The sequence below is a fragment of the Mixophyes fleayi genome, chromosome 4 (genome assembly GCF_038048845.1).
Source record: "Mixophyes fleayi isolate aMixFle1 chromosome 4, aMixFle1.hap1, whole genome shotgun sequence".
Taxonomy (NCBI): domain Eukaryota; kingdom Metazoa; phylum Chordata; class Amphibia; order Anura; family Limnodynastidae; genus Mixophyes; species Mixophyes fleayi.
In genome coordinates this window covers 169758240-169777708 of record NC_134405.1, presented here as the reverse complement: position 1 = coordinate 169777708, position 19469 = coordinate 169758240, and the positions used below count along the sequence as shown (strand labels likewise).

The 19469-nt window shown below is 42.4% G+C and overlaps 1 protein-coding gene across 5 annotated transcripts in view; it reads left to right on the top strand.

The window, feature by feature from the left end:
* Window positions 1-19469, top strand: part of REDIC1 (regulator of DNA class I crossover intermediates 1) — a 176476-nt gene that overhangs the window by 61024 nt on the left and 95983 nt on the right. The window lies entirely within an intron of this gene.

The window sequence follows — 19469 nt, the reverse complement described above, 5'->3', positions numbered from 1 at the left end:
AACTTCTATCTCTGTGTCATCATTTTCCTGGTAACTTCAAAACATCATCATCATCTATTTTTTTATATAGCGCCACTATTTCTACAGCGCTGTACAGAGAACTCATTCACATCAGTCCCTGCCTCATTGGAGCTTACAATTTAAATCCCCTAACTCACACACACACGCACAGACCGAGAGAGACAAAGGGCAATTTAACAGCAGCCAATTAACCTACTAGTATGTTTTTAGATTGTGGGAGGAAACCGGAGCACCCTGAGGAAACCCACGCAAACATGGGGAGAACTTACAAACTCCACACAGATAAGGCCATAGTTGGGAATCAAACTCATGATCCCATTGCTGAGAGGCAGAAGTGCTAACCACTAAGCCACTGTGCTAAGCTCTTCTTTGGGTCAAAAGTTTTGGGGAAATATGATACAAGTTAATAAGAAGACCCTCCTATTTAGTACAGTATATTAAAATGCTTCATGCGTGGGCATGGGAACACAACTGTGTTCTAGATGAGCAAAGCCTTTTTGAACCTTTGCTTTTCTTGCAGTATAGGCTATGTACCTAGACCAGAAAGATCACAGTAACTATAAAGGCACTGGTTTCCTGTTTGTTTCAAGCCCTTGCCTCAAACAGCTGGTTAGTTAAAGAGGAAGGCAGTCTTGCATGGGTATATGGGTCTCTCATTTCTCAGTAAAAATGCGAGTCTCTGCCCTTTTATTTTTCTTCCTGTGCCAAAAGGCGACTATGTTAATGGGCCTGATTCATGTTCGGACATAAGTCGCCGTACCCTGCGTGAAATATTTCTGCGCATGCTCAGAAACAGACCTTGCACTAGATTTCGATGCATTCTGATGAAGATGTGTCCGATTCAAGTCCTATGTTTCTCCTAAGTGCGCCTGGTTTTAGCCATATCACTTGCACCAGCCACATGGCAGGTGTAAGTGCCGACTGATAGTGATCACTGAAATGGCATTGTCTTTGTTTTAAGAACTACACATTTGAGTGCCACTAGCTAGCACAGAACATGTGTATGCAAGTAAGATTGAAATCAGCCCAGTAGCTGATGTAACGCGTTAGTTGGTATCGGTATACTCTCACATTGCTCTACATTTCTTTGGACATACTTATTGGAGAAATACATTACTTTGGTGGACTGTGATTCAACAAGCCTCCCTACATGTGGACATCATTATTTCAACTTCTTCAGTTCAGTGAGTCTCACGAACAGCGCTGACACATCTCTATCTCATATACAACTATATGATCTTCATCAAGATAAACATCTAATCCCATATATATTGGGTAAAGTAACTATCATCCTTAGGCTCCAGCCATCAGACACATGGGGGTAAATGTATCAAGCTGAGAGTTTTCCGGCGAGTTTGAAAAGTGGAGATGTTGCCTATAGCAACCAATCAGATTCTAGCTATCATTTTGTTGAATGTATTAAATAAATGATAGCTAGAATCTGATTGGTTTTTCAAACCCGCCGAAAAACTCTCAGCTTGATACATTTACCCCCTGGTGTCATTACGAAGATTTATAAAATAAGGACATGTCATCAGCACATTTCTAATGGATACAAGCAGAATCTTGGTTTGGGGAATCAACACGCAGCTGTTGCAATAAGAGCTTTCAATAGCTCCATCTCCTCAACTTTAACTACTCCGTGCAGAGGATATCGTTTTGTCACGGATTACCCAATTCAGTATGAGATAGCTGACACATATACTATCTACAAATATATGGAGACATCATATTATGAACATCGATAAAAGAAAGAAGGCTGCAAACGACTATCACAGTAAGAGGCACTTATGTGCCTTCTCCTTTTTTTGAAGCTGTACATTCCATTTTTGAGCTCATACATCTATGTACACAAGGTTTTATTTGTGATTGATACTAAGGGGCATATTCAATTAGCTTTCCGGTTCGCGGTAACGTGCGTTACCGCGAATCCTGCGCAGTAATACCGTTAATACGGTACCGCATTAACGCAGATTTTCGTACGCAACCCTATGGGCTGCGAATGAAAATCCACGTTATTGCGGTACCGTGGATTGACTTCGCGGGCCGTTTCGGCGCGATCCCGCGAACCGGAAAGCTAATTGACTATGCCCCTAAAAGTCTTCCATCTTTTATTAGATCTTTGACGTCACATTGCTATATTTATCTCATGAGATTACTATATTATTAAGTGTACTGGCCAGTCACTAATACTTATTTTTTAGCTCATTTGTTTATTTTATTCTACTACATTTATTATATATCAATGTATTTTTATCCATGTATCTTTGGAATCTAAAATAAATTTGCACTATACAAAGTCCGTCATCTAAGGATATACCATTTTCCTTTTCTGCACATATATCGTGGCGCATCCTACTCCTCTACTCTTAAGATTGAAATTATAAATGCATTGTATGTACTGTACGCATTAAAAACATCTTGATTTATGCATTTAATGTTTCATTTATTTTTTAAAATATTTTTTAAAATCTAGACATTTGTTAATGATTATAACGTTAAGGGTTGTTAATTTATTTTATCATTTAAATTTTATTTTATGTGTTCTGATGTTACCTTTTAGTGAACAGATATGTGTGAATACTGCAGTCTGTTGTGTGTATCTACATGTGACAAGTAACGTTTAGGCAGAGCATACTTAGAACCAGATTCAAAGGGAAAACTCCTGAGATACATTTGGATTTGAATATAGTTGGTGTGACTGGACCACGTATAAATAACTTATGGTAAAAATTTATTTAAAGGAAATAGCGCAGGGCACTTATTTATATAATTTTTGATATTGTGTATATTTTGAGAAAGGAAATCGTTATTTCTGAGTCCAGGGTAGAAAATTCGATTTTTCTGTTTTACCCTTGCTAAAGGAAATACCTTATTTCTGATGTATATATTTGATACAATGAGCCTTTATTTAGAAAGTCTGCTGTGTTTTGTGATGTGGGGAAATGACTTGTGAGACGTTTAATACCTTTCTTTGGGAATGTGTATTCTGCAACAAAAGGTCTCCTGCTAATCAGGCCTTTTGATGTGCGAGGCCTTTTGAAAGCAGGAAGTGTTAATTAAGACCTAGCTAGATTTTCTGTGTCTAAAAGCAAGATGCAGGACATCACTGAATTTGTAGGATATCACAACAAGGTTTATAAGTGTAAATATTAACGGCTTTGCAATGCATGGAAATCTATGATTCTAAAAATAGCCTGTGTTCAAATCTGTATAAAAAGCACTGTACTGTACTGAAATGTATCATTCTTCTGATTTCATCTAACCTGCTCACTGGTACCTTTAACCAGAGAGAGCAAATAAATATCTTGCTTCAAAGACCTGCTTGAAAACATCTTCAATATTGCTGTATTCATGTGACCTGCAGATTAGAGCCTAAATCTATTCCGTCCTCCGGCTGTCTCAGAGGTTTGGACCCAAGTTTTTCCAGTACCACCGCTCTGCCTGCTACTCATGCAGCCCTGGTCAGTGTGATAGGCCAGGGGGGATCCGTCCACAGCTTCTCTGATCCATAGTAAGAGGTCAGGAGTACCAGCCCAGGTACATCAGTAGCGGGGTACACTCGCAGCGTCAGTTACCCAGAAGAAACCCAGTACTGGATGCCGGAAAGAAGTCCAGTGGCGGCAGTACATGTAAGCCCCTCCTACTGCGGCAAAAGGGCGTATTTGGGATAAAGTAAGGGAAACGGTGGCAAAGTAAGCCCAATTGGTTCCCAGGAACAATAGCCAGGGTGGCATAGCCGGTCCATCCTGTCACAGATTTCTGGTGGCAGTGATGGGATAACTGCAGGCGGCTTTTCGTGAACCAATCAGGAGAGCAGAGTTATTCAGGAGAGGATTAACTGCAACCAGGAGGACGCACAGGACATCTGATTACACCAACGTGTCCAGGGCTAATCTGGAGACTCTGTGCAGTGCCAAGGGCATTGACATCAGCCAATCGCCAAACAGGGCGGAGATGAGAGAGGCGCTGAGGAAATGGCACCGACAGCATGGTACCCCAGATGCCCAGACAGCAGAGATCCCTGCTCAACAGACTGCAGCGACCTCCACCCAGCAGAATTCACCCGCACAACCCGCCCCTCTATTCTATGATGAGCGCAGGGCTGCCGGGCTAAAGATCCAGCTGGCAGCCTTAGGGGACAACACATCTGCAGCTGAGCGGGCACAGGTCATCGAGGCATGGCGCCAAGATGGAAGGGCACCAGCCATGCAGCCTAGGAGGGAGGCGCCCCCTAGAGAATCAGGACTGTCAACTCTACCTTTCCCTAAATTTGAGGACTGTGTTGGGAATATTGATGAGCACCTGCAGGAATTTGAAAGGACTTGCAGGCTACATGCTGTACCCAGAGAGGAATGGGTTAAGCATCTGGTGCCCACACTGCAAGGACGTGCAGTGGAGGCCTACCGTGGGACGCCCACAGAGGACTGTGTGGACTATGATATAGTGAAAAGGGCACTCATTAAACGGTACGCTATTACCCCAGAGACCTATCGTCTGAAGTTCTGGGACTTTACAAAGTACCTCCACGCCACCCATGAGGAGTTTGCCAACCTGCTGCGGGAGTTTGCCAGGAAGTGGGTGCGCGGAGCAGGTGCCCAGACCATGGATGAGGTAATAGACTTGATGTGCCGAGAGCAGTTTTACCGACGGTGCTCACGGGAGGTGACAGAATGGGTGCTGGACAGAATGCCAGGCACCCTGGAAGCAGCTGCCCAGCTGGCGGATTAGTATGTGGCAGTCAGGGTATTCCGCCCCAGCCACTGCCCCGCCTTGTCCCTGGGAGTTATCAGAGACCATCGGAGTCCAGGCTGGAGAGAAAGTGCTACCGCTGCGGGAAAAATCAGTCATTAAAGGATGAACTGTCCTACAGCCCCAGCACCCCAGATTCGTGCCCCTAATCCAAGTCCTGGGACCCGGCTGCCTTGCTTAATTGGCAAAGGTGAGCGATTAGAGACTGCTTTCACCCCTGCCAACCCAATGCAGTGTGGCGTGTCTGAAGGTGACTCAGCGGAGAGAGTCACCTGTGTGTCCAAAAGACCCCCCCAAAAACATGTGGATAAGCCTGCACCGGTCCAAGTGGGGCCCCTGCAGGGTGAAGGACTGAGAGATTCAGGGACCTCAATTACTGTTGTGAGTCCTCATCTTAATGATCCTGCTGCAATATTGCAGGATCGCACTGCCAAAGTTGCTGTGGCAGATGGACTGGAGAAGGAAGTGCCTGTAGCAAGGGTGTATCTGGACTGGGGCGATGGCTAGGAATTGCGAAATGTTGCTGTTATGGATGGCCTCCCAACTGATGTGATTTTGGGCAACAATGTTGGGGGTGGAGTTGGGAATGCATTTCTCAACTCTATTCTCCGGAGTCAATCTGCTAAACTACAGTCTTCAGGATCTATACCTGCATAACCTAGCCCAGAGGAAAAGACCACAGCTGCTATTTCTTCAGGAAACAGCCAGCCCTTTGCCTCTGGAAAGACTACTTCTCCTAGCAACGCAGAGGATGTCTCTTATCAACCTGATTGTCACGCGCCGGTCCCGTAGATTGGTGCCGGCAGTGTGACTTTTTCCCTATGAACTATGTTTTGGACTTGTTCCCACACAGAGACACTACTTTCATACAGGTGCTGCTGGTTGTGTGATCAGGGCCTCCTCCCTGATTCTCATTGGTTCTGAGTACTATTTAAACTACCCATGACCTTTGGGTCATTGCCTGTTCTTCGTGTTACTCAGATTGCCTGGCTCCTGGTTACCATTACCTGTTCCTCTGTTTGGGCCTCCTGAGTCTATTGTTGCTGTGACCTGCCGGCTGGACTTGCCTAATTCATCGTTGCACTTGGTATCTGTAGTTCTACGCTGTGCCCAGAGTTTGCTGCTGCTGTTACCTGCTAGCTGGACTTTCGCTTATGACATCTTCGCATCTGGTACCTGTAGTTCTATTATGTCGAATCTAATATCACGGATGTCTGCCGATTGAACTTTTGCTTTTACATCTATGCACCTGGTACCTGTAGTCCTCTGTGGTCCGTGGCACTTTACCGCTGTCAAATTACATATTGGAAACATCTTCCGTGAGTTGATCCCTGCATATTTAAGTTGATTCTATGCACCTGTGCTGTATGTTCAAGCTGGCTCCCGTTAAAGACTCTCCTGTGATTCTGCTCGGTATTCTACTGTGACTGTGTTCCATAGTGAGCTTGCTATTAAGTTTACTACTATTGAACTTCTTGTGAACTTTGCTATATATTAAAATATCTCTGTGTTGGATCGTTGCTGGAGGATATTAGCCTTATGGGGCGGCACGCGGCTGGGATTCTTTGCTTTTCTATTACTTCTAAGTAACGGACTGTTTAAGGGCTCTTTGCTCTATTTGATCATATTGGGATTGATACATATTGTCCAAGAATTATCGTGATATCAGTGACCACCTGCTATGTGGAATATACCATCTTCATGTCTGGACTATTTGCTATTTCATTCCATAACAGTTGCTTAGAGTTACTAACAAATTGAAGTATATATTGTGAATTGCATTCTGTTTGTATTCCATTGCCGTGTGTGCTTTCCATGTTATATATATTCTTCCATTGCTATTATACCATCAGCATATATACCTGTTGTGCCATCAAGCAATATATCCTTCAATTTTATCATCTCTCCAGTGTCTTATTGCTACTGATATTCAGCCTGAGTGTTGCCTCCACTATCCTCTGTCACTTTTGAGGTAGATCATTATAGACAGAGGCAAGGGATCATTAAAAAACTACTCAAATCGTGACAGTAAGAACAGGTCTCAATGTCTGATCCCACGGTGGAGTTCTCTGCAAGAGATATGCTACAACATCTTATTGCTCGAGTTGAGCAACAGGACAACACACAGCGTCAGTTGCTACAACGTCTTCAGACACTTGATGGTCGTTTGGATACACTTTAAGTAATTCAATCAACAGTACAAGTTCTTCCTCCTGAGCAATCGTCAGGACATCAGGCCTCCCTTGTGACTTCCTCAATGCTCAGATTACCCACTCCGGCCAAGTTTGATGGGGACCCAAAATTTTGTCGTGGCTTTCTTAATCAGTGTTCAATTCAGTTTGAGCTTCAACCACAGAATTTTCCTACTGATAGGTCTAAAGTTGCATTTGTGGTCTCTCTATTAAATAGCCAAGCCTTAGCCTGGGCTTCCACACTGTGGGAGAGGGGTGATCCACTTCTTTTTGATTATGCCTCTTTTTTGTTGACTTTTCGTCGGATTTTTGATGAACCTGGGAGGCTCTCCTCTGCCTCCACGGCTATACTTCGTTTACGTCAAAGGAATTATTCTGTGGCTCAATATGTCATTAAATTTCGTACATTATCTTCTGAATTGTCATGGAATGATGAAGCTTTGGTGGCTGCATTCTGGCAGGGGCTATCTTATCGTGTTAAAGATGTTTTGGCTTCCCATGAACTTCCTACCTCCTTGAAGGCCATCATTTCATTATGTAACAAAGTGGACTTACGTTTCAGAGAAAGAACTGTGGAGAAAGAGGTGGTTCGTTGCCAAAGTTATAGACCAACTTTATACCCTGTATCGCAGTCCTCAATATCTGATGAGCCTATGCAAATTGGGAGATCTTGTTTGACTCTAGAGGAACGTGATAGGAGACGTCGTGACAAGTTATGTATTTATTGTGGTGACGCAGGTCACTTTTTGAATTCTTGTGGGAAGAGATCGGGAAACGCCAAACCCTAATCTGTTCTGGGGAGGTCAGATTGGGGCCTAAGAAAGTCTCCTCATCTACTGCTTGTATTCTTCCTGTGTCCTTGTTGGATAATTCAATGACTTATACTACTTAAGCTTTATTAGACTCTGGTGCGGCTGGAAACTTTATTTCTCAGACTTTAGTTGATAAATGGTCAATTCCATTTGTTTCCTTGAAGACCCCAATGTCCATTGCAGCCATTGATGGATCGCAGTTTCCTCAAGGAATAATTAGCACTCGGACCAAGTCTATTTTTCTGCATGTTTGTGTTTTACATTCTGAAAAAAATTATTTTTTTATTTTGCCTTGTACTACTTCTCCAATTATTTTGGGCCTTCCCTGGCTCCAATTATATTCTCCACAATTGGATTGGAAGACTGCTGAGGTTCTATCTTGGGGTTCTCATTGCCATGCTGGAAGTTTAACTAAGGTGAAACCACTTCGTTCTTCTGAAATTGCTATGTCTTTGGAATCTTCTGCACTACCTCCTCAATATCAATCATTTGCTGACGTCTTTGATAAAGTTCGTGCAGAGATCCTTCCACCTCATCGTCCATTGGATTGCCCTATAGAATTGTTGCCTGATAAAATTCCACCTAGAGGTTGAGTTTATCCTCTCTCTCAACCAGAGACTGAAGCCATGTCTGTCTATGTTAAAGAAAATCTACAAAGAGGCTTTATTAGACCATCGGTCTCTTCAGCTGGGGCCGATTTCTTTTTTGTGAAGAAGGACGGTTCGCTTCGTCCTTGCATTGACTATCGTGGACTTAATTTAATAACTATTAAGAATCGTTACCCTATTCCATTGATCACTGAGTTATTTGATCGAATTAAAGGTGCTAAAATCTTTACTAAACTGGACCTCAGAGGGGCTTATAATTTAATTCGTATTCGGTCTGGAGATGAGTGGAAAACCGCTTTTAATACCCGTGATGGCCATTACGAATATTTGGTAATGCACTTTGGACCTTCTAATGCTCCTGCAGTTTTTCAAAGTTTTATTAATGAGATATTTCGAGATCTTTTATATTCTTATGTCGTTGTATAGTTGGACGATATCCTCATTTTTTCTGAAACCTTGGACATTCATAGGAGACATGTGGCTGAAATTTTGACTAGACTTCGCAGAAATCATCTTTATTGTAAGCTGGAGAAATGTTCCTTTGAAGCAGCTTCTATGCCCTTTTTAGGATTCATTATCTCCGGTTCAGGCCTTCAAATGGACCCAGAAAAGGTTCAATCTATTTTAAATTGGCCACTTCCAACTACTCTCAAAACTATTTAACGTTTTTTGGGCTTTGCAAATTATTGCAGACAGTTTATTTTGAACTATTCTAGTATTGTGGCTCCCATTACAGCTTTGACTAGAAAAGAAGCAAATTCGAAAAAAATGGCCAGAAGAGGCTTTAAAGGCTTTTTCCTATCTCAAGGAAGCCTTTTCCTCAGCACCTATTCTTCAGCAACCAAATTTGTCTTTGCCTTTTTTCGTGGAGGTGGATGCATCGGCAGTTGGAGCAGTTCTTTCCCAGCGATCATCTACCAATCGTTTGTTGCCTTGTGCTTTTTTTTTCTCTGAGATTTTTGCCAGCAGAACAGAATTATTCGATAGGAGATAAAGAGTTATTGGCAAGTAAGTTGGCATTAGCTGAGTGGCGATATTTGTTGGAGGGAGCACAACATGTGGTGACCATTTTTACGGATCATAAGAATCTTTTGTATTTACAGACGGCACAGTGTCTTAACCCTTGTCAGGCTCGATGGTCCCTCTTTTTCTCTCGTTTTAACCTTCATGTCACCTTTAAACCAGGACATTTAAATAAAAGAGCGGATGCTTTGTCTCGAGCTTTTGATACTTCATCTGATTTGGATTCATTTACTAGTCATTCCATCTTGGATCCCAAGAGTTTGCAAGTGTCTACAGCTTTTCCATCTACTCCTCCTGGCAAGTCTTTTGTTCCTAAAACACTCCGGAAGAGACTATTGCGTTGGTATCATGCTTCTAAATTTTCTGGTCAAGCAGGATTTTTGAAGACTTATGAACTGATCTCTCGCTCCTATTGGTGGCCATCTCTTCCTACTGATGTTAAAGAGTTTGTGGCTGCTTGTGATGTTTGTGCTCAGCATAAATCTTCCCGTTTGGCTCCTATGGGACCGTTACTGCCATTGTCAATTCCTTCTAAACCATGGACTCACATCAGCATGGATTTTATAACTGATCTTCCTACTAGCAAGGGTCATAATACCATCTGGGTCGTGGTAGACCGTTTTTCAAAAATGGCTCATTTTGTTCCACTTGTAGGTCTGCCGTCTTCTTCAGTTTTGGCCCAACATTTTATTCGGGAGATATTCCGGTTACATGGCTGTCCTCAAGAGATCGTTTCGGATAGAGGAGTACAATTTACTTCAAAGTTTTGGCGAGCCTTGTGTAAAGCATTGGGAGTTCAGCTTAATTTCTCTTCAGGATATCATCCGCAATCTAATGGACAGACAGAGAAAGTAAATCAAGATCTTGAGACTTTTGTTCGTATGTTTTCTTCTGCCACACAGGATAATTGGATGGATCTTTTGCCTTGTGCAGAGTTTGCTCATAATAATTTATTCCATGAATCTACGGCATCTACTCCATTTTTTGTCGTGTATGGTTTACATCCTGTGTTGCCTAAGTTTTCATTATGTTCCTGCTGCTGCGGAACTTCTTCGGAACTTTTCTTCTATCTGGACTCAAGTTACATCTCAGCTCAAGAAAACTTCTATTCGCTATAAAGTTGCAGCAGACAAGAAACGTCGGGCTGTTCCTGCCCTCAAGGTGGGGGATAGAGTCTGGTTGTCTACTCGAAACATTCGTCTGAAAAATTTTGAAGATTATTAATCCAGTTTCTTTTAAATTAAGGCTTCCTTCATCACTGCATATTTCCAATTCATTTCATGTATCATTGTTGAAGCCAGTGGTCATTAATCGTTTTGCATCTGCTACATCTTCTTCAGTTTTGCCAGAATTTTCTCAACAAAAGGACTTTGAAACTCAGATTCTGCATTCTAAGAAGGTTCGAGGAACAATTAAGTACTTAGTGGACTGGAAGGGGTTTGGCCCTGAAGAGCGTTCTTGGGTGAATGCCTCTGATATTAATGCCCCAGCACTTTTACGGAAGTTTAATATTAAGTTTCTTCGGAAAATCATCGCTAAGTGTCCAGTGGCCACTTTTAAAAAGGGGGGTACTGTCCCGCGCCGGTCCTGTAGATAGGTGCTGGCATTGTGACTTTTTCCCTATGAACTATGTTTTGGACTTGTTCCCACTCAGAGACACTACTTTCATACAGGTGCTTCTGGTTGTGTGATCAGGACCTCCTCCCTGATTCTCATTGGTTCTGAGTACTATTTAAACTACCCATGACCTTTGGGTCATTGCCTGTTCTTCGTGTTACTCGGATTGCCTGGCTCCTGGTTACCATTACCTGTTCCTCTGTTTGGGCCTCCTGAGTCTATTGTTGCTGTGACCTGCCGGCTGGACTTACCTAATTCATCGTTGCACTTGGTACCTGTAGTTCTACGCTGTGCCCAAAGTTTGCTGCTGCTGTTACCTGCTAGCTGGACTTTCGCTTATGACATCTTCGCATCTGGTACCTGTAGTTCTACTATGTCGAATCTAATATCATGGATGTCTGCTGATTGAACTTTTGCTTTTACATCTATGTACCTGGTACCTGTAGTCCTCTGTGGTCCGTGGCACTTTACCGCTGTCAAGTTACAGATTGGAAACATCTTCCGTGAGTTGATCCCTGCATATTCAAGTTGATTCTATGCACCTGTGCTGTATGTTCAAGCTGGCTCCCGTTAAAGACTCTCCTGTGATTCTGCTCGCTATTCTACTGTGTGTTCCATAGCGAGCTTGCTATTAAGTTTACTACTATTGAACTTCTTCTTGTGAACTTTGCTATATATTAAAATATCTCTGTGTTGGATCGTTGCTGGAGGATATTAGCCTTATGGGGCGGCACGCAGCTGGGATTCTTTGCTTTTCTATTACTTCTAAGTAACGGACTGTTTAAGGGCTCTTTGCTCTATTTGATCATATTGGGATTGATACATATTGTCCAAGAATTATCGTGATATCAGTGACCACCTGCTATGTGGAATATACCATCTTCATGTCTGGACTATTTGCTATTTCATCCCATAACAGTTGCTCAGAGTTACTAACAAACTGAAGTATATATTGTGAATTGCATTCTGTTTGTATTCCATTGCCGTGTGTGCTTTCCATGTTATATATATTCTTCCATTGCTATTATACCATCAGCATATATACCTGTTGTGCCATCAAGCAATATATCCTTCAATTTTATCATCTCTCTAGTGTCTTATTGCTACTGATATTCAGCCTGAGTGTTGCCTCCACTATCCTCTGTCACTTTTGAGATAGATCATTATAGACAGTGGCAAGGGATCATTAAAAAACTACTCAAATCGTGAAACTGATCTTGTGAGGTTGCCCGGTGATGCTCCTGTCCCTAGCAGTAAGCCAGCTCCGGAGGTGAGTATAACTGACCACAGTGACCTCCCTTTTACTGACCCCACTTTGACTGACTCTAGTCACCCCAACATAGACCCCCCTGCAGCATATCCTTACTTAAATGATAGTGAGGGCCGCAGGGAAGAGTTCAGGGCAGCACAGCTCTCTGATCCGTCACTGGTAGGCATGAGGCGCCAGGCTGGTGGCAGCCTTCCTACGATGCAGGTAGGAAGTGAGACCTGGCGTAAAGGGTTGTTGTAGCTAGGAAGGTAGATGGGGATAGACCAGTCCGGGAACAAGTTCAACTGGTGGTACCACGGGGCTTTTGTGCGCAACTAATGTCGGTTGCCTATGAAATCTCTATGGCGGGGCACCAGGGAAGAGACCGAATATTGAAGCGCCTGACACAGAAAATTTTCTGGCCTGGAATGTCGGATGACGTCCGGGCCTACTGTAAGTCCTGTGATGTGTGTCAGCGTCTCGGGCGCCCCAGTGCTCTTGCTCCCCTCAGGTCCTTGCCAATAATTGGGGAACCTTTTCAGCGAGTGGCTGTGGACATAGTAGGTCTCCTGCCTGTGCCCAATAGATCGGGGACGAGATACATCCTCACTGTGGTGGACTATGCTACCCGGTATCCAGAGGCTGTAGCTTTGTCCTCCATAACTGCGGAAAAGGTAGCGGATGCGCTGTTTGGAGTATTTAGCAGAGTAGGGTTCCGTAGTGAGATCCTAACCGATCAAGGGACACAGTTCATGAGTGAACTGGTCCAGTGTCTCTGGGTAAAGTGCGAAGTGCGGTAACTCCATACTGCCCCCTACTATCCCCAGACTAACGGACTGTGCAAGCGGTTCAATGGCACTCTGAAGCACATGCTACAGGCATTTGCAACTTCGGAGGTGGGGGACTGGGAACGCTACCTGCCACACCTCCTGTTTGCTTATTGAGAGATGCCGGTTTCTCCCCCTTTTAACTACTATATGACCGCAGACTCCGTGGGCCTCTTGACCTGTTTCAGGAGTCTTGGGAAGGGGAGCTACCCACCCAGGATATCTCTGTGGGGGAGTATGTGTTGAAGCTCATAGATCGGTTAGAGAATCTCATGGGGCTCGCGCAGGCTAACCTAGCGGAAGCACAAGCGAAGCAGAAGACTTGGTATGATCAGGGTGCTCGTGCCAGAGTGTTTGAAGTAGGGCAGAAGGTCCTTGTTCTGATTCCCACGTGCCAGAACAAGCTCCAGGCTGCCTAGGCTGGACCGTAAATGGTCTCGAAACGCCTAAGTGACATCACTTGAGTGGTGTCATTTGATAGCGACGGTAAGCAGCAGCGGACCTACCACATAATATTGTCGAAGGCATACCACGAACGTGTGGATTGGGTAGCAACAGTTTGCTGCTTACCAACTGAGGAACCAGGAAGTGAACCACTACCTGACCTCGCGGATGCCAGAGAGGAAGGTGGTGAAGAGGAAGTAGGCTGGGATGAGAAGTTGAGTGCCTGCAAGAGGGAGCAGCTTGAAGCAGTGCTGTGGCCCTTTGCGACTCAGTTCAGAAGGAAGCCCGGTTGGACTTTCTTGGTGTACTATGTTAGTTATGGAAATTCCCCAGGCTCCTGATTCAGCCCTCGTGGCAAGAATGTCAGGCATTGCAGATGTTAACAAAAAATTGGCTATTCACTGTAAATGGGTCACTGCAAAAGTCGAATCACCAGATTCTGGACAAAGTGAAGCTGTGCAAGCCTTATCTGACAAAATAAATAAAGTAATATCAGGCGCTAAATAATCTAGTATATTGAATTAAAACAGAAAACCGCTTCTACCTTATGGTAGATATCTGAGTCTAACCAAAATAATAAACAATATAAAATAATAAAGAGGCGCAGGTACAACTGTAATCAATTTAATCAATAAACAATAAAAAGCCCTATAACAGCTGTACACATATAAAAATCAGTGATGACTAGACGTCCACACAATGAATTAAAAGACAATTATGAATCACCATAAGAGTTAGGCAGATTGTAATAAAATAAACTGGTATCCCAATATAAATACCGCTCATTAACAGTATTACATGTGTGATGATAGCTATTAATCACACAGTGGTCCAGACCACACAAATATAGCCAATAAGACAGGTGATAATAACCATAACAGGTCTCGTATACAAATATAGGGATACCCGGGCTCTATTAGCAATCAATAGGCATATTCAGCGTCTTGCTGCTGGAAAGACTCCTCGTCTATAAATGAGTACAAAAGTGACTCAAGCATAGATGTCTTTGGGTTATAGCGCTAGCAATCATGCAGATGAAACCAGCTGTAATATAAAGTCAATGCACATGCAAAGGTATGAATATCTATTGCCAAGTTGCGGATACAATTGACCGATCGGTCAGCAGCCACCAGTTTAAGTCTGCAAGTGCCTAGGACAATTGGCGAGCTACTGATGAAAACCTGTATTTGATCCAACAAATGAATCCTCATTTTCCAGCACTTAAATTCTATGTTCGCCGACCTCAGATGTTAAGTTAAGTGGAGCCGTTCGTAAGCAGTCCATATATGCCTACAGAAGTATAAGTGAACCCGCCGGATAGGCAGCTTGAATCTACATTACGGCTTAATGAGAGGCAGACGGTAACTTAGCTTTGCTGGTGATCCGCAGCTCGAACTTAGTGCACTGCAATAGTTAGATGCGTGTAAACCACGAGGAGAAAATCCAAACAGTCAGACGCACAGTACCCCGGGGTAGACAGGGCGGAGTCGGCTAGTCAGCTGATTTCCAAGGCAACCAATACTGACGCGTTTCTCAGTTCAATACGGCTTCGTAAGAGGAATAGTGAATTCTTCAAAGGCATGTTTATTTATAGCCAAACAGAGTCACATGGCCACAATTAGCATATCAAATGTGATCCAGATCGTTCTCACGTAAGTATGGCCAATTTGAATCAAACCCTCAGTAATAATGTCAATTATTTCCAATGATCATAAAATCATAATTTATAGCCCCATACAGAGCTTGATAACCAAACCTGACAGCACAGCACTTTAATCAAACCAATAAAAATCATAATTGCCTGAAAAGTCAATTGAATAAAAATATAATTAGTAAAATTATACAAAAATAACAGAAAAAGAGGGAAAAAGGTTGCATTCCCAAAAGTACACAAATAATCCTATAAAGATAATAAATTAATAAATCAACAAAGCACGTGTAAATACACGTAGCTACATCTAAATAAAACTACAAAAGAATAATTTGGACTATATAAAAGCAGTATACCCAGATATTAGTCTATCTAAATGAGGAAACATCACATAATATTTAGTTCAATACTCTCATTAAGAATATACTATAAAGAAACATCTTATCAGAATACTAGTCTGTTAGAATGAGGGGACATCAAATAGTATTTAATTCAATACTCTCGTTTAGACCATAAGGCACAAGGGTGTTCAGTCTGAAAATCCAGTAAGCCTCCCTACGGCAGAGAAGGTTAAATCTGTCACCTCCACGTGGCGTAGCGTTCACTTGTTCAATTGCTCTTATTCAAAGTTTATCTAGACCACCTCTCTTACAAAGATTAACATGAGCAGATAGATTATGTAATTTCAAATTTTTTAGAATATTCCTACGATGTTCACTGAAACATGATGCTAAAGGGCGAATAGTGCGTCCTACATATTGTAGTCCGCAGCCACAGTTGATAAGATATATAACAAAACTGGACTGACAATTCAAGAATTGCTCAATAGTTAACCTATCACCAGAATAGTGAGATACAAATGACATACACCTATGTTCTACAAAATTACAGGTAAGGCATCTTGTTCTGCCACATTTGTAAAAACCCTTAGGTTTAGTCAACAACCAATTACTAGATAATGTATCATCTGATAGATTGACAGATTTTTTATTTCTGAAGAAACTTGGTGCCAAGTGTTCCTTCAAATTACGAGCTCTTCTGAAAATAACATTATTCCCCTGACGTATCAACGGACCTATCAGATTATATCGGTCTCAAGCATCACAGAGTTCTTTTTAATGATGTTCTTAATTTGACGTGCATAACTATTATGCTGAGTAATAAAAACAAGACATCTATCTTCTGGGTGTACAGGCCCATTCTTTTTTACTTTGTTAGAAGATTGTATCAGGAGATCTTTTCTACTAAGTGAATTGACCTCATCAATAGCTTTATGTAGTACCTCAGTTGGATATCCTTGTTCTACAAATGAATGATAGAGAGTTGTTGTATGTTTCACAAAATCATCATCAGTTGTACAATTTTTTTTCATTCTTTGAAATTGGCCTTTTGGGGTGTTATTTCTCCAGGCCCTAGAGTGGTTACTCTCGTAATGGAGATACCTATGAGCGTCTACCTGTTTTGAAAACGTTTTTGTATGAATAGTATTATTTATTATTTTAAGTGTAACATCTAGGTAATTAATAGTTGTATAGCTATGATTACTCATGAAACGGAGACCAAACATATTTGTATTAAGATGAGTGAGGAAAAAAGAAATAGAAAAATTACCCCCATCCCAAATTAAAAATAAATCATCGATTTAAATTTCCAGCAGCAAGACGCTGAATATGCCTATTGATTGCTAATAGATCCCAGGTGTCCCTATATTTGTATACGAGACCTGTTATGGTTATTATCACCTGTTTTATTGGCTATATTTGTGTGGTCTGGACCACTGTGTGATTAATAGCTATCATCACACATGTAATACTGTTAATGAGCGGTATTTATATTGGGATACCAGTTTATTTTATTACAATCTGCCTAACTCTAATGGTGATTCATAATTGTTTTTTAATTCATTGTGTGGACGTCTAGTTATCACTGATTTTTATATGTGTACCGCCGTTATAGGGCTTTTTATTGTTTATTGATTAAATTGATTACAGTTGTACCTGCGCCTCTTTATTATTTTATATTATCTGACAAAAAGCAATCCAGTGCTGGCAGGGAATCCTTTTCCAATACAGAGTGTGGTGCTGCGGCAGTCATGGATAATATTAAACTAAGTGCTTCAGATGTCTGTCTTCCAGAGTCAGAGCCCAGCGGTGTTGATGAGGCAACTGTAAACGAACAAATCCAAAAACTGGAATCTGAAATATTAAAGCTAGAAAGGCAAATCCTACAGAAAAATAGAAAGATGAATAATGCTTATAGTAGAGACCGAGCTGCTATCTCCCTAGAGATTGAAGACATGGATGCAACTCTTAAAAGGAAAGAACAGCGGATACAAGCTTTATTTTCAAGTATGCAAACTGTGGCATCCGAGGAATCTATGTCTAAAAGAGAGGACACCTCGGTACCCTTGCCTGTCAATTTGCCAGCCTCAGAGACTGTTAGAAACTCTGTGGGCCTGAGTCATCAAGGGACGTATGTCCCTTTTCAGCGCGTAGCGAACGCCAAAGTTTAGTGCGCATGCTCGGTTGCCGGGTCAGTTTACTTTCGCGAACGCAAAAACTGTACGGCCGCGATCGCAAAACCCATTTGCGACGAGCTACGAGTTCTGGGCGGGAACAGGGAGGTTGAGGGGCGTGGTGCCGTAGTCAATTTCTCATAGGGGCGTTCTCGTCTAACTACGTCCAAGTCATAGTGGTGCGAACGCAGATGATCGCGTTTGTGGTGGCGTACGCTGTGCGCCTGACAAGGGTCTAGTTTATCTCTCAGATCTAAACCACGAGCACACACAACTTATCCGAAGGAACGCCCATTTGATCAGGACGCATGCAGACCCTCACCTGCATACTCTCTGCTAATTAACCACTGCTATAAAGCTTGGCGTAGATGATGTGCCCTGTTCACTGCTGATTCATTTACTGGTATGTTTGCATGATATATTTTAAGATATTACTATGGTTTCTTTGGTTGATTTGTTTTAACATTTTATTGTTTGAATTGTCTTGGACTCTTTTGTTATTTTGCGTGTTATACTTTGTTTCAGATAATAGTTACAGATAATAGTTTGCTTGTATTGGGCTGTGTAGTACTTTGTAGATTATTTTTATCTTTTGTTTACTTTATTTTATCTTTTTTAGTTTCCCATTGACAATTGTTTGCAAGTGACCAGGATAATCCTGCTCCATTTTGAGGTAAGTAACATGGGGCTAGGTCTGCAACCTGACATAGCATAGAAGCAGATGGAAAAACTTCTTATTCACCCTCTGACAATTTTTGTTTTGTTTTTTTAGCCACATTATGAGATTGGCCAACCCACTTCTTGTTGTAAGTATATTGTCAATGTTTCCTGTGCAAATAAGAGTGACATTTTCCAAACTATGAGTTAATTGTATTTTTTTCACATCCTTCTCTTTTCAAATATAGCGTTTCTTAGAAATGGCCGAGGCACATGTGGCAGCACAGGAGGGCAACCAGCATCGCCGTCCCCAAAATCAGCAAGTAACCCATCGTCGCCGACCAAGGGAGCGTGTGTTCAGGCCACGTGTCAGCCTCTTTGGCATGTCTGATGCTGAGGTGGTGCGGCGTTATCGGCTCCCGCCTCGTGTCATCCTGGACACCCTGCGCATAGTGCAGATTGACCTAGAGCCCAAGCGCAACAGCCCAACAGCAATACCGCCATTGACTAAACTGTTGGCGGTATTGCACTTTTGCGCGACAGGGTCATTTCAGACCACTGTGGAAGTCGCTTCAGGGATGTCCCAGAAGTCCTTCAGTCGTGTGCTAAAGGTTGTTCTGGGGGCGTTTGTGTCGCGTCTAAGGCAATTCATACATCTGCCACTCGATGAGGAGTCCCTGGTGCCGATAAAACGGCAGTTTTCCCACATAGCCGGTTTCCCGCATGTCATAGGGGCAGTGGATGGGACTCATGTAGCCTTGGTCCCCTCCGGTGGGAATGCTGCTAATTTTTTAAATCGCAAGCATTTCCATTCTATAAATGTCCAAGCTATATGTGACGCCTCTCTCCAGATTCGTAACCTGGTAGCTATGTGGCCAGGGAGTACACATGACTGCTTTGCCTTCCGGCAATCAGGGATGTGGGAAAGATTGCAACTGAGGCAAGGTGGTGCAAGGCCAAATGGTGATGCGTGGCTATTAGGTATTTTTATTATTTAACAAACATGTCATGTATGTAGTAGTTTAAAGTGGAAATAGTAATGTCTTAAGTTTGGTAGCTAAGTAGATATATTACAAAGGCACATTGCAATATCATTCAAAA